Source organism: Cynocephalus volans, chromosome 11, assembly GCF_027409185.1.
Source record: "Cynocephalus volans isolate mCynVol1 chromosome 11, mCynVol1.pri, whole genome shotgun sequence".
Classification (NCBI taxonomy): Eukaryota; Metazoa; Chordata; class Mammalia; order Dermoptera; family Cynocephalidae; genus Cynocephalus; species Cynocephalus volans.
In genome coordinates, this window is record NC_084470.1 from 79618714 (window position 1) to 79635143 (window position 16430).

Below are 16430 nucleotides of genomic sequence, written 5' to 3' on the forward strand. Positions count from 1 at the left end.
AATAAGTGATTAGATCTATGACATTCTCTGGGAACCCTAAACTTTAACGATCTGTTTCAGTAAGAAATTACTCTGTCGGAAGGAAATGTATTGACACATCTCATTTTCCTTTTTGCTTTTGGTAGGAGACACCTATGGTTTTTAAAGACAAATGACTAAAAGATGAGGGCCTTTATGTATCGCCAGAGCCCTGAGCTGCAGGTACAGCTTTACCTGGCTGGTTTCCACCATCTTTCTTTCTGTAGCAATGGGTGCATTTTGAGGGTGTGACACAGCGCCCTCAAGAGGATCCAACAGAAACAGCACAAAACGCTGCACTTCTCCCAACCACCTAGAAAGTATAAATCTTCAAGGAGCTGGAAGGGTACCAGTCTAGGCATATCCTCAAATTCTGAACACTTAAACCCCTTCTCATTTCCATAGAATTCTTTCGTTTCCAAGTATGGTTCTAATACTTGGAAATGAAAGAAAATGTAAAACTCTCATAATCAAAGCAATTGAAGCATCATAAAATGAAAAGTTTGGGAACTGTGTGTAGGCTGCCATAACTTGGCTCATTTTTTCTCATTTCCTTAATAAAATATATTTTAAAATAACTCTTCATTCACACATTTATAGTATAATGTAAAAACATAACACTTTGATCCAAATAATTACATAGGTAACTTCAACAAGAGCAATTCTAAACTATATAAAATCATACACCATGAAGTTAAGGAAATATTTCTAATGCTCTGACACTACTTATCTCATGATATTTAGCCTTGCATTCATAATGCTGATGGAATTTTGCTGCTACATCCAATTAAGGTAACTGTGACACCTCCAAAATAGACACAAGCAGTACACACACTGAAATCTAGTCAGATTATTCAAATGACATTGGAAAAGAATATTACAAGGTAATTTCTAATATTGAGGATTTGTATCTATACATAAACTACCAACTGAAATAAATCTTCAGAATGAAATTTTCTAAAATGATTACAGTAAAATGTGAAACCTCACAGTTTATACAAGACAAGAAACACTTGGCTGCAAATGGTTTTATAATTTTGCTAATTAAAAATTATCCCATTTTCACTTTGGATTCATCATGTAACAGAAACAGGAATAACCTTACCATGCCAGAAACACAAGCAAATGATTAAAGTTCTACTCTCAAAAAAATCTTTAAAAGTTGGCAAAACATTTCATTAGGCTACAAATCAAAATCTGTCTGTCCTTGACATCTTTTTAATGTCTTCCAGATTCTACATCTACTTTTTTAATCACTCACTGAATCACTCAGAAATTAAAATATGTTAAAATACTACCCATCTTGGACCTCTAGAAAAGTCTTCTGAAATAATATAACCTTCAGGCCCCTACATGAGCAATGGACCCTTAATACCACCATCTGATTTATGTAGAGTATTCATTATATTTCACAATGAAATTAAAAAAAAAAAAAAAAATTCCCAGAATCACGCCTTCATCAATAAATCTGCTACACGTGAAGAATATAAATAAATACTAAAAAGGGGCCACCGTGAACTCTCTCTTGTGAAGTTTGCCAAGTGGAAATGGGTACAACTATGATTAAAAATAAAAATCATTTTCAAGCTTCCAAGGTGTTAACCAACAAAATATGCTTTAAAAAAAAGAAGAATGCGAGTGGCAGGGAGGTTGACTGATGAACAAGTATTTCTCTGCAAAGCTAATGAAGGCAGTGTTTACAGCACGCACTTATTTATTTACGCTTCCCTTCCCTGAGCCCTCCATGTGCCATGGGAGTCAGTATGCATTAGTGGCACTGAACACCAGAGAACCTTCCAACTGCAAGTTACAGTAGTCACTGTGTCAGTGGAAACAATGAATCACAGACACTCAACCTGGGACGAGTTATAGCAGCACCTTACATGTGTCACCAATGTGTCATGTGACATGGTTGTTGCCATGGTGAGGATCCATGTTCAGGAAATGTGTTAAGTCTCTTAGAAGGCACCCAGCCATCCCTCAAGATACTCATGCCCATGAACGAATTTTGAAATCTTTCTACTAACGATAACATTGTGATTGGCTTCCTCTCTGGGAATCTTGTTGGAAGATGGGGGGAATGAAAGTCACTTGGGGAAAGCTGAAAGAAAATGAAATACACCATTCCTAAAGTCTCTGTGTGTAGGCTCTAGCACACTGAGAACAGCAATATCCAAAAAACAATTAGTATGAATTGTTCCCATGGAATAAAAGTAGACTATCCAAAAAAAAGAAAAAGGGGGGTAATTTTTACATTATTTGTACAATTCCCATGCATTAAAACAAAGGATAAAGCAAAAGAGACTATAAACTACACAATTTTTTTGGCAGAACAGAAAAAGCATATGGAGTAAGGATATATAGGACAAATAATCCTGGTTGTGTTTACCAAAAAAAATTCTCTTCTTCTTGAGCTTTTCTAATCTGAATCTCCAACTTTACCCTAGAACTTCTTCAGTCATCTAAAAATCAGAATTGGAAAACAGGAATAGGAAATGCTTTCACCATAGGAAATTGTTACGGACTCACAATCACAAGGATGACATGATCTACCACCACTAAAGGACTGAGCAGAGCCCCTGACACACAATCAGCTGCTACTACAGGCACTAGAACCACTTTTATTGCTGTTACTTCTACACAGTTACCTGCCTTGAGACAAAGAGAAGCCTACTCCAGCAGGCTGAGCTGCAAGGGGAAATTTATGATTCTTTAGCAGCTGCTTCTTTACGTGGCAGCTTCCCAGATTTGGAATTTAGGAAGTGGGTTAGGTAAAGTCAAAATGTTTTGCTTCCAAATGATAAAGACAGTTTTGTCAAAAAAGGTACCTTTAAGTCAATCATATATAACTGTGGACACATACACAAAATATGCCTCTACGGCTATTGGTGCTATAGGAAATTATCAAGATGGTCACAGAATATTCATAACTAAAATAAGCTGAAGGAGCAAAGGATTTTCGGCCTGCAGAAGGACCTGTTAACTGTCCTCAAATCTTTGATAGGGTGTCACGCAGAAGAAATGGGTTTTGTAGAACCCGAAGCTACCTAACCAAATTATTTAAGGAGACGCCCACAGGTGGTCCATTTGAGCCCAATGTAAGAAAGAACTTCCTAGCCCTAAGGGTTGGTCAAAGACATAATGAGCTTCTTCGAGGATAGAAGAAGATAACATCCCCAGAGTTATATCAACACCGGATGGATGTTCATGTGGCGGCAGTTCAGTCTCAAAGACTGAGGCATAAGATCTATAGCAAGTGAACAATAATTCACTTTCTTTAAACACAGAATGTCTAGGATCTTCAAATTTGTATGACGTACATCGCTATGATACACAGATAGATACACACACACATATATACACATAAAAATTCATATCCCAAACACTCTAGACAGAGAATGGCAAGTTTTTTGTAAGGATCATAAACCACATGTTTCATTTAGGACAAGCTTTAGGACAAATAGCTAGCTATTATTTACTAAAAAGTTACTCTGGGCCAGCTCTTTTCTAATGTTCTATGTAAGGAAACCTTACCTTTAAAGAGATGTGACTTACCCAGGATTATACTGTTAGTATGTGGCAGAACTGGGATTCAAACCCGACTTGTCTGATCAACATCCTATGTTCTTAATCCTACTTAGCTGTTGATTACATATTAAAGGTTCTACATCTTAGCCCTGGATCCTGGAACACAGTTATTTTTCATTTAACAACAACAACAAAAAAAGATAAACAATTTGCAAAGCTTTTAACACAGTTGTGCCTTTGTCATATTCTCTCTCCCACTTCCTACCTTTTCTATTACAATGTGCATTAATGAGAAAACACAGTATTTGCTTCTTACGAGTTTGTCTTTTCTGGATCTTTGTTTCCCAACTGCACTAACAACATTTTGGTCCATAAAGTCTGGCTTGTTGACAATCAGAAACTCTTTCCCCTTCATGTCCAAGTTAGTTTTATCATGATACTTAATAAAGAAACATTCCTCTAGATCATTCTCCTATACCTTTCTTGAAAAACATCCTTTTCATTTCTCTTTCCTGGTCACATTTCTGCCATCCCTTACTACCAGGCTGCCTTGACAACTGTGTCCACACTCAAGTCTTCACACACCTTTTCTTACTCAATGCTGTTTTCTACCTTGACTTCTATTTTATGAAAATGCCCCACTCCAGAAATTCACTCCTCCACCTGTTTCCCCGTCTTGACTTCCCCTACCTGTTTACAACATAAAAGATTAAAATCTCCAGCAGAGAAGAGAGGGAGGACTCCGATTTGAGGCATCTTCTCTCTAGAATGCTCACATTCACATCTGATCATTCCTGTCCTCCACAGATTTCTTTAGAGAAAATCATCTGATACACATACTATGTCTACTAGTCTCTACTCTCCCCTCCTGATATATTAAGGGACATTTAGAAGAAAATTTCCTACTTCCAATCATTCAATAACACCTCTGAGAGTTTTGTTGTGCCCAGGTACAACTCATACAATAATGCTTATATTTTTCTTTAAACCTCTCCAATTTTTATTAAATGTTGAATTTAAGCAACATTATCTGAGAAACCAGACGGGATATGCTGATTCTATTTTTGCTACTTATTTAATATATAACACATGTATTAAAAATAATACATAAGTCTTAAATTTTACAAAATGTTCATCTGTGTCTCCTAGAAAATTCATCTCAAATGGTGAGATGCATAACACATTTTAGAAAACACTGGTTTTGAAGAGAATACAAATCTCATGTTACTTTTCAAAGTCCGTTTTTCTTCTATGACGTTTTCCCTTTTACCCCAGTCTCACTTTTACTTCTAGTTATATATTTATCGTGCATTAAAGGAGAGCGGCTCACTAAATTTCACTCTAAATCAATAAATAAGTATACACAGCAGCCTATCCCAAGATGAGAATTAAACAAAAGCTGATGACATTATTATTTCATCAGAAACTGAAAGGCAAGTGTTCAAGCTGGAACGTCAGAGACAGAACAAAGAGCTGATCCTCGCCATGACTTCTTACTCTTTCTTCTTCTAGACTAGGGCTTGGCAAACGACAGCCCTGTGGGCCAAATCGAAGAGGTGGGGAAAAATTAAAATACTACTACTACTTAGAGACATGTGAAAATTAAGTGAAATTTACATTTTAGTGTCTGTAAACAAATGTTCCACAGCCATGCCCATTGGTTTATGTATCATCCACTCCACTGAGACAGAGGTGAACAGTTGTAACAGACCAGCTGGCTTGCAAAGCCTAAAATATTTACGACCTGGCTCTTCACCGAAAAGGTTTGCTGATCCCTGGCATAAACCAAGAAGTTAGATTAGCCTCCCACCATCACATACATACACAAACTTTTTCTTAATTATACAAATTTTCAAAAAAACTCAGTAATAGAAAAAAGAGCGTAAGGAACCTCCCTGTATGCAGCACCCAGGACCAGATAAAAAGCTATTTTTTGGTAATTGGGGCACTGACTGGAAACACAGACACCCACCAATCTGTACCATTCAGGCCTCATTTTCCACCAGCCTGAGGTTTGGTTCCGCTAATTCCTGATGCAATTCTGCATTCTATTAACCATCGTAAGAGTAAACTACCCTGATACCTTTTTAAAGCAGCAACATTATTAACAATTAAAAAGCTGCTGCCACACATGCACAATAACTTTCTTATATTTTAATATGCATATCCATAGTCTGATTATAGCAGCGCAGAGAGATTGACAGGAAATGACTGAGTGTAATGGCTCCAGAGGAGACACTACATTGATCAGTAAATAATACACGTTTCTTGAAACTGTCTAAGTACATATTTACACTTGTCAACTCTCATACACTTTGATGACAGAATTCTTTTTCAAACATCTATGTAAAAAGTGTAATACCGATTTTGAAAATGTTTTTAATAATCACAAAAAGCACCCTTTTAGGATAAGTAAGGTTTAAATTTTATCCACCAAATAGTGCCACCTGGAGCATTCATTGATACAGCCTCAATATTCTCCGTTATATCAGGGTGTTCGCAAATGTCTCAAAAAGGTTAAAACACAGTTGAAAGTAACATATATCTAATGCTTACAAGGTGCCAAGCACTATATTAGGGACTTTTCACAGCCAACATGGTGAATGCTATCACTGCCCCAATTTGGCAGATGAGGAAACTGAGGCTTAAAAGGAGATATGACTTGGCTAGGGTCACACTATTAGGGAGACCTTGGGCTAGGACCTGAAGCTATCCACTCTAACTTCAGAGACCAAGCTCTCCCTAACCAGTCTATGAGCCTATGTCTGGGTGTGGACCCAGAAATCTGTATTTAACACGCTTCCCAGTCAGTCTTGGGATTGTACTTTGAAAAACACAACCCCAAGGACTTGGAGGCAGAGGAGAAGAAAATCTGATAGGCCGTGAGTTCGGGTCTCCTCTACTCCCTTCCAACACTGGTCACAAGAGGATTAGAGAGAAAAATCTATAACACATGTACTATAGCTCCTGGCATGTCCCATATACTCAATTATGACAGCTACTGTCATTCTATAGGTTAGTCAGGGAGTGCTCATACATCACGTTAAAGCCACTTTATCTGTATTGTCCAGAAAATGACTTCAACTCTTGGCTGATTAGGTTAGCATCTCCTTGCCCTAAGTCTCGACATCAACTAAGTTACACCAGCAGCTGAGGGCTGGCAGGGGTGGGGTAGAGGACTGGGATGCAGAGACCTGGTTCTATCCTTTGATTCACTTATCAACCACTAGACTAGACAGTGAGCTAGATAAACCCTTGTCCCCCCCACCACAACACACACCTTTTTTATAATAAAAGAGTACAAAAAGTAAAAAGTAAATAGTATGATGAAACCCCATATACCCATCACACAGATTTTAGAATTATCAAGATTCTGCCTCATTTTTTTTCTTCCTGAACATTTGTTAAGAAAATTGCAAGTGACATGCCATTTCACCCTTACATAATTCAATATGCAACTTTAAAAAATATGAGTGAAAAGTTCCCTTAATAGTAACTGAATGCACATCTTGTAGGGAAGAAAAAAAAAAAAAAAAAAAATCCCACAGTACATACCTAAAACTAGCCTGCTGGCCATCTGGCTTGAAAGTCCATCTTGGAAGTGCAGAAGTCCCTGCAGTCCACAGACACTAAATGATCTGACAAAGTGACAGGTCTTGACCTTTCCACTGTCTTGCTTTTGCCCTGGCCACAAGAAGTGCCAAGGTATCCCCTTCCTGCACCCATTCTTGTGAACAGCTGCCTGCTATTCCTACGTGGCTCTGTTCCTGACGTCAAGGAAGAAAACTTGTCTGTTCAGATGTTAGAGACTCCGTGAGTTGCCACTAACAGGAGCATCTTCACTTTAGAAGGGGAATGAAGGCATCTGACATGATCCTATGGCATAAATTCTGGGAGATTTTAGACTAAGGAAAAGACCAGTAGGTGAGGAATATTCTGGGAAAATTTTTCGGAAGAGGTTGTTCCTTTTTATATCACTGGCTCTGTAATAGTCCTGTCTGTAGATTAAGCTGCATTTTTAAATGAGTTGAATTCCATTTCTTTCATAAGGACAACAATAAACTACAAAATCTTCTTTGACTGAGTCAAATAAAAGGACCTTAAAGAACGATGGAATGTATTCAAAGACGAGGAGGTAGCATGTCCTTATGGTTAAGAGAAAGGCTTTGACATTGGCCCAACTTGGGATAAAGCCCACTTCTAACTCTTGTTATGAGCAGGTGACTTAAGCTCTGAGCTTCTGCCAAACCAGAATAAGCATATCCAGAACACAGAAATGCTGTTAGTATTAATTGAGATAACCAACGTAATACTTAAACCAGTATAGGAAAAATAAGTGCCTAATGAACAGCTGCTACAATTATTTATTACAAATACCACTAAAATCTCATAGAACACAGAGGGATAAAAAGATTCATTTTTGTGACCCTATACCAATCAGTTGGATGGACTTGCACAGAATACCATGTGCAGAAAATCTAAGAACCGCCACTGGAAAAAGCCATGGTAGGAGGCCTGCTGATTCTGTCATCCTGGACCAAGATCAACCATATCCTATAGGCCAAGAGGTTAACAATTCACACGTTCACCTACAATCACTTTCCAGAACTCTGGTTACCATGACCAACACAGATAACAACATGTTGAAATAAAATGTACATTAACTAAATGATAGCTTAAATGTGGTCATTGCTCATTTTTCCTTAAGAAGGAATTAAAACGATGGCAATTCTCAAGAAGCAGCTCAGCAGCCTACATATAAACTGAATGGAAATTTCCTCCTCTTTAGGCTCTTTGCATTAGATGAACCAAGTTAACAGAAAACAGAATATTTTCATAAACAACATGCAATGTAGTCTGAGTTCCTAGAATTTTACAGCACGGAAGATATAATAGCTGAATGCCTTTCTCCCTGGTACAGCTTGCTTCAGCGTATTGATAAAAACCAAGATTAATTTGCAAAAGGAACTTGTAAGAAGCATGGCCTGCACCGGTCAGCACCTGGCACATATGCAGCCTCCCTCTGAGTAAGAAACTGCACTCAGAGAGTGAAAGTCTGGGTTTGGCTCCTGCACCACCACTTCCTTGCTATGTTAGAGCCTATGCACAGGTAAAAAGAGGGCGAGAATAGTCTTTCTTGTCTTTTCCAAAGTAACAGAAATTGAAAAAGACAAAAACCACTACAGAACTGTAATGTTTCACATGCATAACACCAAAACCAGACAAAGGGTAGAAAATAAACTGCCTAACAAATCAAATGAACATAGCACATACATGTTGTCAAAACTCTAACCATTACACAACCTGATCACTGACAAAATTGTTCGTAAGATTCTTTCATTAGTATAACAAACACGAACTGTTTCACCACCATGTGCCAGATACTGCGGTTAAATATTGTGTATACAAAGACAAACTACAAAGGTCACTCAATTGCCCCACTCCTGCTTGCCTACAAGAATTTAAGTGGAATAATTCTGAGGCCACATCCACACTTAGCAGAAAAGAGAAAGTGATCAATTAAATGATGTCTGCCAGGGGCACAGAAATGGGTCGGGGAAGGGGTACTATAAAATCGAAAGTGTGTCAAGAACCTTTGCCACCCTTTATTTAGATGAAAGATTTGACACTTTGTGTGTCATGTGAACAAAAGCCTGCCAATACATTAAAAGTTTACTCTACAGTGAATTTGTATGTCCAGAAAAATGTGTATATAATCCCATAAGGGGCTTAGAGAGGAATGGAAATATCTGCAATATAAATGCAGATTACCTTTATTACAAAGTTGGATCATATTCTCATTCCTAGACTAATTTCCTATATCATAAAACCTATATTCAATTTTATAAATAGCATACACCAAGAATCATAAATTCAGTTAATGCAGACATTTAACAGATTTTTTTTAAAAATAAAAGTGAGAAAAGGCTATTTTAGAGCAAGTATCTGAAAGGACAGAAAGGGTTCTTTCTTTGAAGATATGTTTTTCCCTCTGACTCTACTTCCTTGGGGACATAACTAGAGAAGGAATAAATTTCACAGCTAATATATATGAAGTAACATGTTTAACATTATCCAATGAATTTATATCTACCTACACCATATAAATTTATCTCACATAAACTGTCACCTCCAACAGAATTCATTAGAACAATGTTATAGCTTCCGAATTAAATGCAATCTTCTAATTGGAATTTAATCTTACAACAGCGGTTGGTGGATTTTCTTTTTTAATGACAAACGGAATCATTCATTAGTTTGTCTTACAATTCTGTCTGAAGAATGAGACATAGGGATTGGCTGGCACTGCTGTGTGGTATTGGGGTCTGGGAAGAGGGTGGAGGTTCTCCCATCACCCTCAGAACTGTTTCTGCTGCTCATATGGGCAGGGAAGGATGGACAGCTCTCTCACCATCCTGAGTTACTACATTACTAATATATTCCATTACCTCCACGTAAATGTCATGTTAATTTCTGATCTTCATCAAGCCAGACAAGGGTTTCCACCTTGGCCCCTAGCCAATTAGCTATGTGGAAAATATTCAGCCAATTACATTACTTGTATTAGGTTAGGGACTGGAGAGAAAGGCAAAATAAACACCTAGAAAATACTTTGGAGATAAAATGTAAGTTGACACTGTCTTCGCGTGCTGGGGCCCAAGTTATACAATCTGATAGGCAGCTGCCAGCACTCATAACTGCTTATTAAATCTAGCCTCTCTTTATGGTGTGAGTGAAGATCTGTATTTTTACCAATATTAGGTTCATTGTGTTATGAAAGAGACCAAAATACTTAAGATCATTCACTCCAGCTTATAAAACATATTATGTAGTTTATTAAATTGTTAAAATTACTTTTCAAAGTCAAAATTTCAGGGACTGGAAGTTAGCACAACAGAGTAGCTAGACCCAAGGACAGACTGCAGCACAAGGCGGCCCAGAAGGGGAACCCGCCAGCCAGCATTCTTATTCCAAAGCACCTACCTGCTACAACCACCTCCTCCTGGAAGCTGTACTGCCACCACCCACCCCAAAACCCATAACAAAAAAAATCCACATTTTTGACCTTTATTTTAAAAAGCAAGGAGCCCCCAGCCAAAAAGTAGCCCCTTACCAAGTCAAGTGAGAAGGATGTATTTTGCCATGCTTTTACCTCTTCCTAGTAAGTCAAAAGCCAGAAACTTGATTATAAAAGAGATCAAAAGAGGAACTGTGGCCAAATAAAACACAACAATGTCACAGGACACTTACACCCCTTATACCAAATCTGTCGGCAAGGGACAATGTATTGGTAGGGACAGTGCAATGCCCAAGCAGTTCCAGTCAACTCTCCTCAGGAAAACTCTATGCAAATACAGACTGTTGTTATCACATTTATTAATAACATTATGGCTAACTGCCTATTAAATATGCAGCAAACTTAGCCACTCTTCCCCTTGGAGTCTCAGGATTTGCATCGTGTAGGTATCAATATCAACTACAGCTTCACACTGGGAAAAAGCAGCAGTCAACTCCTGGTGATTCTCTCCTGGTGAACGGTTGCATTAACGAACCACGGCATAAAGAGAGACCTGAAGTGCTCAGCCCTTCTTTCTCTGCATCCTGCCCCTAAGTTAATTTATTACGCAGGCATGCTTACCACCAACATAAATTGCATACATTACCCCATTTTCTGACCTTAAAAACTTTGTCACAGTGATCTCTTTGTGCAAATCCTTTGTCTCATGGTTCCATTTTGTTGCATTTGAGAGTGAGGTGATTTGTTGTTCTGGCCACCCGCCCCTGTGACTCTGACCCTGTTCTACCAGGAGGACACTTACCAGGAAATGCTTCTCTTTTCAAGACTAAAGACTCCAAATTATCAGCTGTAACAATTAATTGGTACTTCTTTGGGTTACTCAATAAACTGTAAAGTTCTAAAAGGCACAGGACTGTGAATACATTTTTGACAATGGAAGAACTAACTAGCTATCTGATGCTTAATGCATGGACGGCCATGTTCTCGCATCACAGAGCTTAGTTCTTTGAGCAAATGTTGCAAGTGTGCCTTGAGGAAAATTCGGGAGGAGGCTAGAAAATCAGAACACATGCTCCAGCTCATAGGATTTTGGATGCCTCTAGTTCCTACTAAAAATACAGTGAGAGGAAGTTTATTACAGTCCGATAAATACAAACCACTTCCTTATTTAGAAAAAAAATCAGTATTCTACTGGGCCTAATAGTACTTTTTTTCTGAAATAAGAGATATCATTTTCATTATAGTTCTTTGGATTGAATTTTCAAATAGTGGGCCTTACCCAACTGAAATTAATGAATAAAATGAGCCTAGTCTTCAATAAATCCATTCATGTGGTTTTGTTAAATTTCATACATCAATTTTATGATTGTGAGATTGAGTCAGACTCTCTCAATACTGAAGACAGAGATGACAGGTAACCAAAAACCTAAGTGTGTTGCTGTTTTAATACCTTCAGAATTCCAACCACATCTATGAATTCTCACGGTTACATGACACAGACCCAGGCTTTGTTCTCAACACTACCCGGATTCTCAAAGATATAAATTTTCTTAACATGTTCTACCTGCTCACTAATCTACAGACCATTCACAAAAGTCTATCATAGCTGTGTAGCAATGGAAAACCTCAGAAGTTCAAAGGTGAGGGAACCAAGGGAATTGCCCAAGACCACCTAATAAAATGACTGAAGTTCTCTAACCGCTCTAAAATTCCATGACTCCATTAGCCATTTCTTTTCACTGCAGACATCTTGCCTTATGTGTTACTGTTTACTGTTTGCCTTATTTCTTGCCAATGAAAGAAAGAATACTTTAAGGAAGACAGAAGACTGGATTTTTTCCCCCCTCTATTTCTACCTCCAGCAAAATGGAATATAAAGTACAACTAGTTAGTTAAACTAGTTAAACTAGCCCAAGTGAAAGTAAATTGTATAGCCAACAGGCTCTTGAAGGATCACCTGGTCTCTGATATTTGGACTAGTTGCTTCACTAAAGCTATTTTTTTTTTTAAATCTATGAAATCGGAAGGATTTGTCAAAATGACTTCTAGTTATAAAATCTTTAAAAATCTGGTCCAGTTGAATGCATTACAGTGTCTTAGACACATATCATCAAAAGAGGTTTACTAAGGTAAATGGATGTCTTAATCTCTGTAATTGAGATAAGCTAGAAAGAATCAATGATTGGCAACCAAATAACTAGTATCTGGTCCTGAACAAGCCCAGGGACTTAGACATCCCAATTAGACTCTACAGGTTTCAGCTGTCCCATTTGTAAACCAAGGTGATTTAAACAGATAACTTCTAGGGCCTTGGTAGTATCGACAGAATATGATTCTCTAACCTATGTGCTTTATTTATTTACTTATTTTATTTTTAACTTGCTTGAACATATATATGTTATCATTACACAATGTAAACATTTTTTTGTGGCCCTTCACCAATTTCCCAATTTCTCCCTAATCCCCTCCTCCACCTCTCCCTATCCCACCACCTCTGGTAGCCTCAGTTCCATTCTTCCCTTTTGAAAATTCAATGAATTATTGTGACTGTGTTCCTTTCTTTCTTTTTTTTTCTTTATTCATTAATTTCAGCTCCCACTTATGGGTGAGGACATGCAGTATTTCTCTTTCTATACCTAGACTATTCCACTTAACATAATTTTCTCTAAATTCATCCATGTTGCTGTGAATGGCAGAATTTCATTCCATTTTATGGCAGAGTAGTATTCCATTGTGTACTTACACCACATTTTTCTTATCACACATGCTTTATTTTAAATACAGGAAATCAAAGAAAAGAGAGACTAATTTGCCCCACGTCTGGACTATTAGGTCTCCCAATTTCCAACGTAGTGCTCTTTCTGCTTCACTCCATACTTCCCTCCATTCCACAAAATCTGTTTTAAATACAACTTTCCTAAGACAAATAAGATGAGTTGATGCCAAAAGCTTGTACCATCAAATGCCATTCAATACAAAACCTGGAACTGTACGATTCCCCATAAAATTGACCACATTCTATGACAAAGCTACCAATGAATTATGAGTTTTCACCCAAACACCTGGCCTCAACCAGTTATTGTCTCTGATAACAGCAGGTCACAATGTTCATTACTAAAGAGGAGCCACTGATTTCTGAGGAGGTAAACTATAACAGAAAAAATGACCAGAAGTCTTTCAGAAAACCTTTGAGTATCTAAAGTTTCCAAGCCTTTGGCTTCCTCAATGCTCTAATCATGTGGAAGGCTTGGGATGGGACCATCTCAATGAACAAATAAGATTTAAATTTTCCCATAAACTAAAGGTGAAGTAATTGTAGTCTTATTTCATGGTGGCTCATGTTATTCACCAAGCTGACCAAAAAAGCAATTACTCATTTAATTGTGTATGTGGTCCATAATTTGGATAGTTCACCCTTCAGAGTATAAATAAAACCAACAAGCAAACAAAAAAAGTTCTCCTGTGCCTTATGTCTTGTATAAATTCTCTGATTATTATACGAATTATCTGAAAAGGTTATAAGAGAAAACAATGACAGTTGGTCCCCTCCTTCAAGCTGAGAATCTCTCATCCTCAGTGGGCAACTGTCCTGATGGACTTTTTGTCTTGTGAATTTTCAGATGAATAACCACAAACATTCACTCACCCTTTCGACTAGCAGGCATCACATCCAGCCGTGCATGGTTGAAAACAAATCAGAGAAGGGATCAAAGCCCTCACCATCGCCGAAATGTTTCGTTCGGAAACTGGAATTGTCAGCAAAAGCTTCTGGGACACTGCAACACAAAAATATTTTTTACACATAACTAAGATGTAACTTCTAAAACCACCACTTCCTTAAACTTGAAAACAGCAAGACAGACATAGAATCTAGAGGTGGGGGAAAACACCGTTCAGACGAGGGTATGTCAATACCTCAAGTGTGATGCTGTCAAATATGAACCGGAAATACTGTTCTGAAAGATATGTTTACTAATTACTTCAACATGTACACTGGAAGGTTATTATTTATTGTGGGCTTTGTATTAAATATTTTAAATATTTGAGTATTACAAAAATATCCCATCATAAAGTGTTCATAAGCTGTTTTAACTCAAATCTTACATGGATAAATGTACCATTTCCTATTAAATTATCTTTTCCAGAGGATTAAAAAAACCATATGAAACTATTAAATAATAATGATTTAAAATTATTTTTAAATAATAATAATGATCATTAAAACTAGTGAAAGGCAACCATAATGATTTTTTTCCTCCAAAATAATTCTATTTTATTTCTAAAATAGTTATGAATTACAGGAAGGGCAAATTCATGAAGATATTTCCATCAAGAGAGAACATACTGTGGAATGGTCAAGGCTTAAAGTTGAGAAGCCTTAATTCTGAACTTGGTGTTACCATCAATCCTGTGGCCCCAAGACAGTCATTTAACATCTCAAGATTCTAGTCTCTTCATCATCCAAAAATAAAGGACAAATCACCACTGTGATTTGTGGAAATGTTTTTGTTTTCTGTGTGTTTTGTTAAGAATCCAACAGATGAAAGACTGAATTTCATTCTTCATGGAGCTCTATAACTAACCAAAATATTTAACTGTTCTGAGCTGTAGAAATGAGAAATACAGCAGCTAAAATACACACACACACACACACACACACACACACACACACACACAAGAGAAGATAGATACCCAAATAAATCTTATCTACAATACAGCCCAGAGGCAAAAACTGTCTACCCAGAATTGTATACCCAGAAAAACTATCTTTCGAAAATGAGGGTGAAATACGAGTTTTTTCAGATAAACAGAAGTTTATCACCTCTCTATAAGGACATGCTAAAAGATTTATTTCATGTCAAAGGAAAATGACTGCAGGAAGAATGTTCTCTGACTTAAGGTAGAAGAAAGCCCAAATAATGAGGAACTTGTAAGTAAATGAAAAGTAGATCCATTAATAAAACAACACGCAGGTCTCAACATTTTTTTAAAAACCTGGCAGCACCATCACTTGCTTTGTACCCCAGCTCACTTATGTACACTGCAGCAATATCAATGACCAAGGCCATGATCAGAAAACTTGCATATGCAACTGAGGCACCAGCTTGAAATGCAGATTCTTGCCTTCCACAGTCCAGAGATTCTCAGTGAGGTTCCAGGAATCTGCATTTTTACCAGATACCCAAGGTCACTGAGATGCAGATCTGAACTGGGCTGTGTTGCTCTCTAACTACTTTAGGGCTAGGAACTCAGTGAGCCCCTGGGGGCTCAGCTTTGGGAAGTTCTGGCCAGAAACACCGGCAAGCCCTTGTTCTGTTCCCCTTCACTGCAGCAACAGGAGCACCCTGGCCAAGGAGGTCAGCAGTAACCCTGCCTCAACCCTGATAATCAGGAGCTGTAATAAATTAAAAGCCCATTAAAACATTTTAGAGAAAAGCCTAGAAGTGCTGAAACATTCATTGTGCTATATCCAATCTGTTTTTCTAGAGATCTGAAAAGCCAGATTACCATCTTGGGGGTTATTAGAAAGAATGAAGCTTTCTCCCTTTTTAATTTATGTGTTTTAAAATGCACACATTCTGGCAGTGGCTACTAAGTCCTTTCCAAGGCTTTCCAAGTCCTGTGGCTACCCCAAATGCCACAGTCTAACCATGGAGAAAGAAGCCTGGAACGCCATGGAGACCTGCCTTGTTTTTTAAAGCAAGGGAACCAAAAGCCCAGGGCCTGCGGTTGCTAAACAGCTCTGGGAAAACAGGTAGAGGCAGCAACAAAACAACAGTGATGTTTTCTTGTTTTGTTCTCCCTTGTTTATTTTTCTCTGAAGCAATCCCTGCTCTGTACAAAAGTCTGCAGGGAGCTAGAAAGA

General features: G+C 37.8%; 1 protein-coding gene across 8 annotated transcripts in view; it reads right to left on the bottom strand.

The window, feature by feature from the left end:
* FOXP1 (forkhead box P1) overlaps positions 1 to 16430 on the bottom strand; it is a 559382-nt gene that overhangs the window by 459363 nt on the left and 83589 nt on the right. For all 8 annotated transcript variants that reach the window (XM_063114112.1, XM_063114120.1, XM_063114119.1 and 5 more), the window contains one exon: positions 14211 to 14340. The gene's annotated coding sequence lies outside the window, so the exon portion shown is untranslated. The remainder of the gene's footprint in view (positions 1 to 14210; positions 14341 to 16430) is intronic.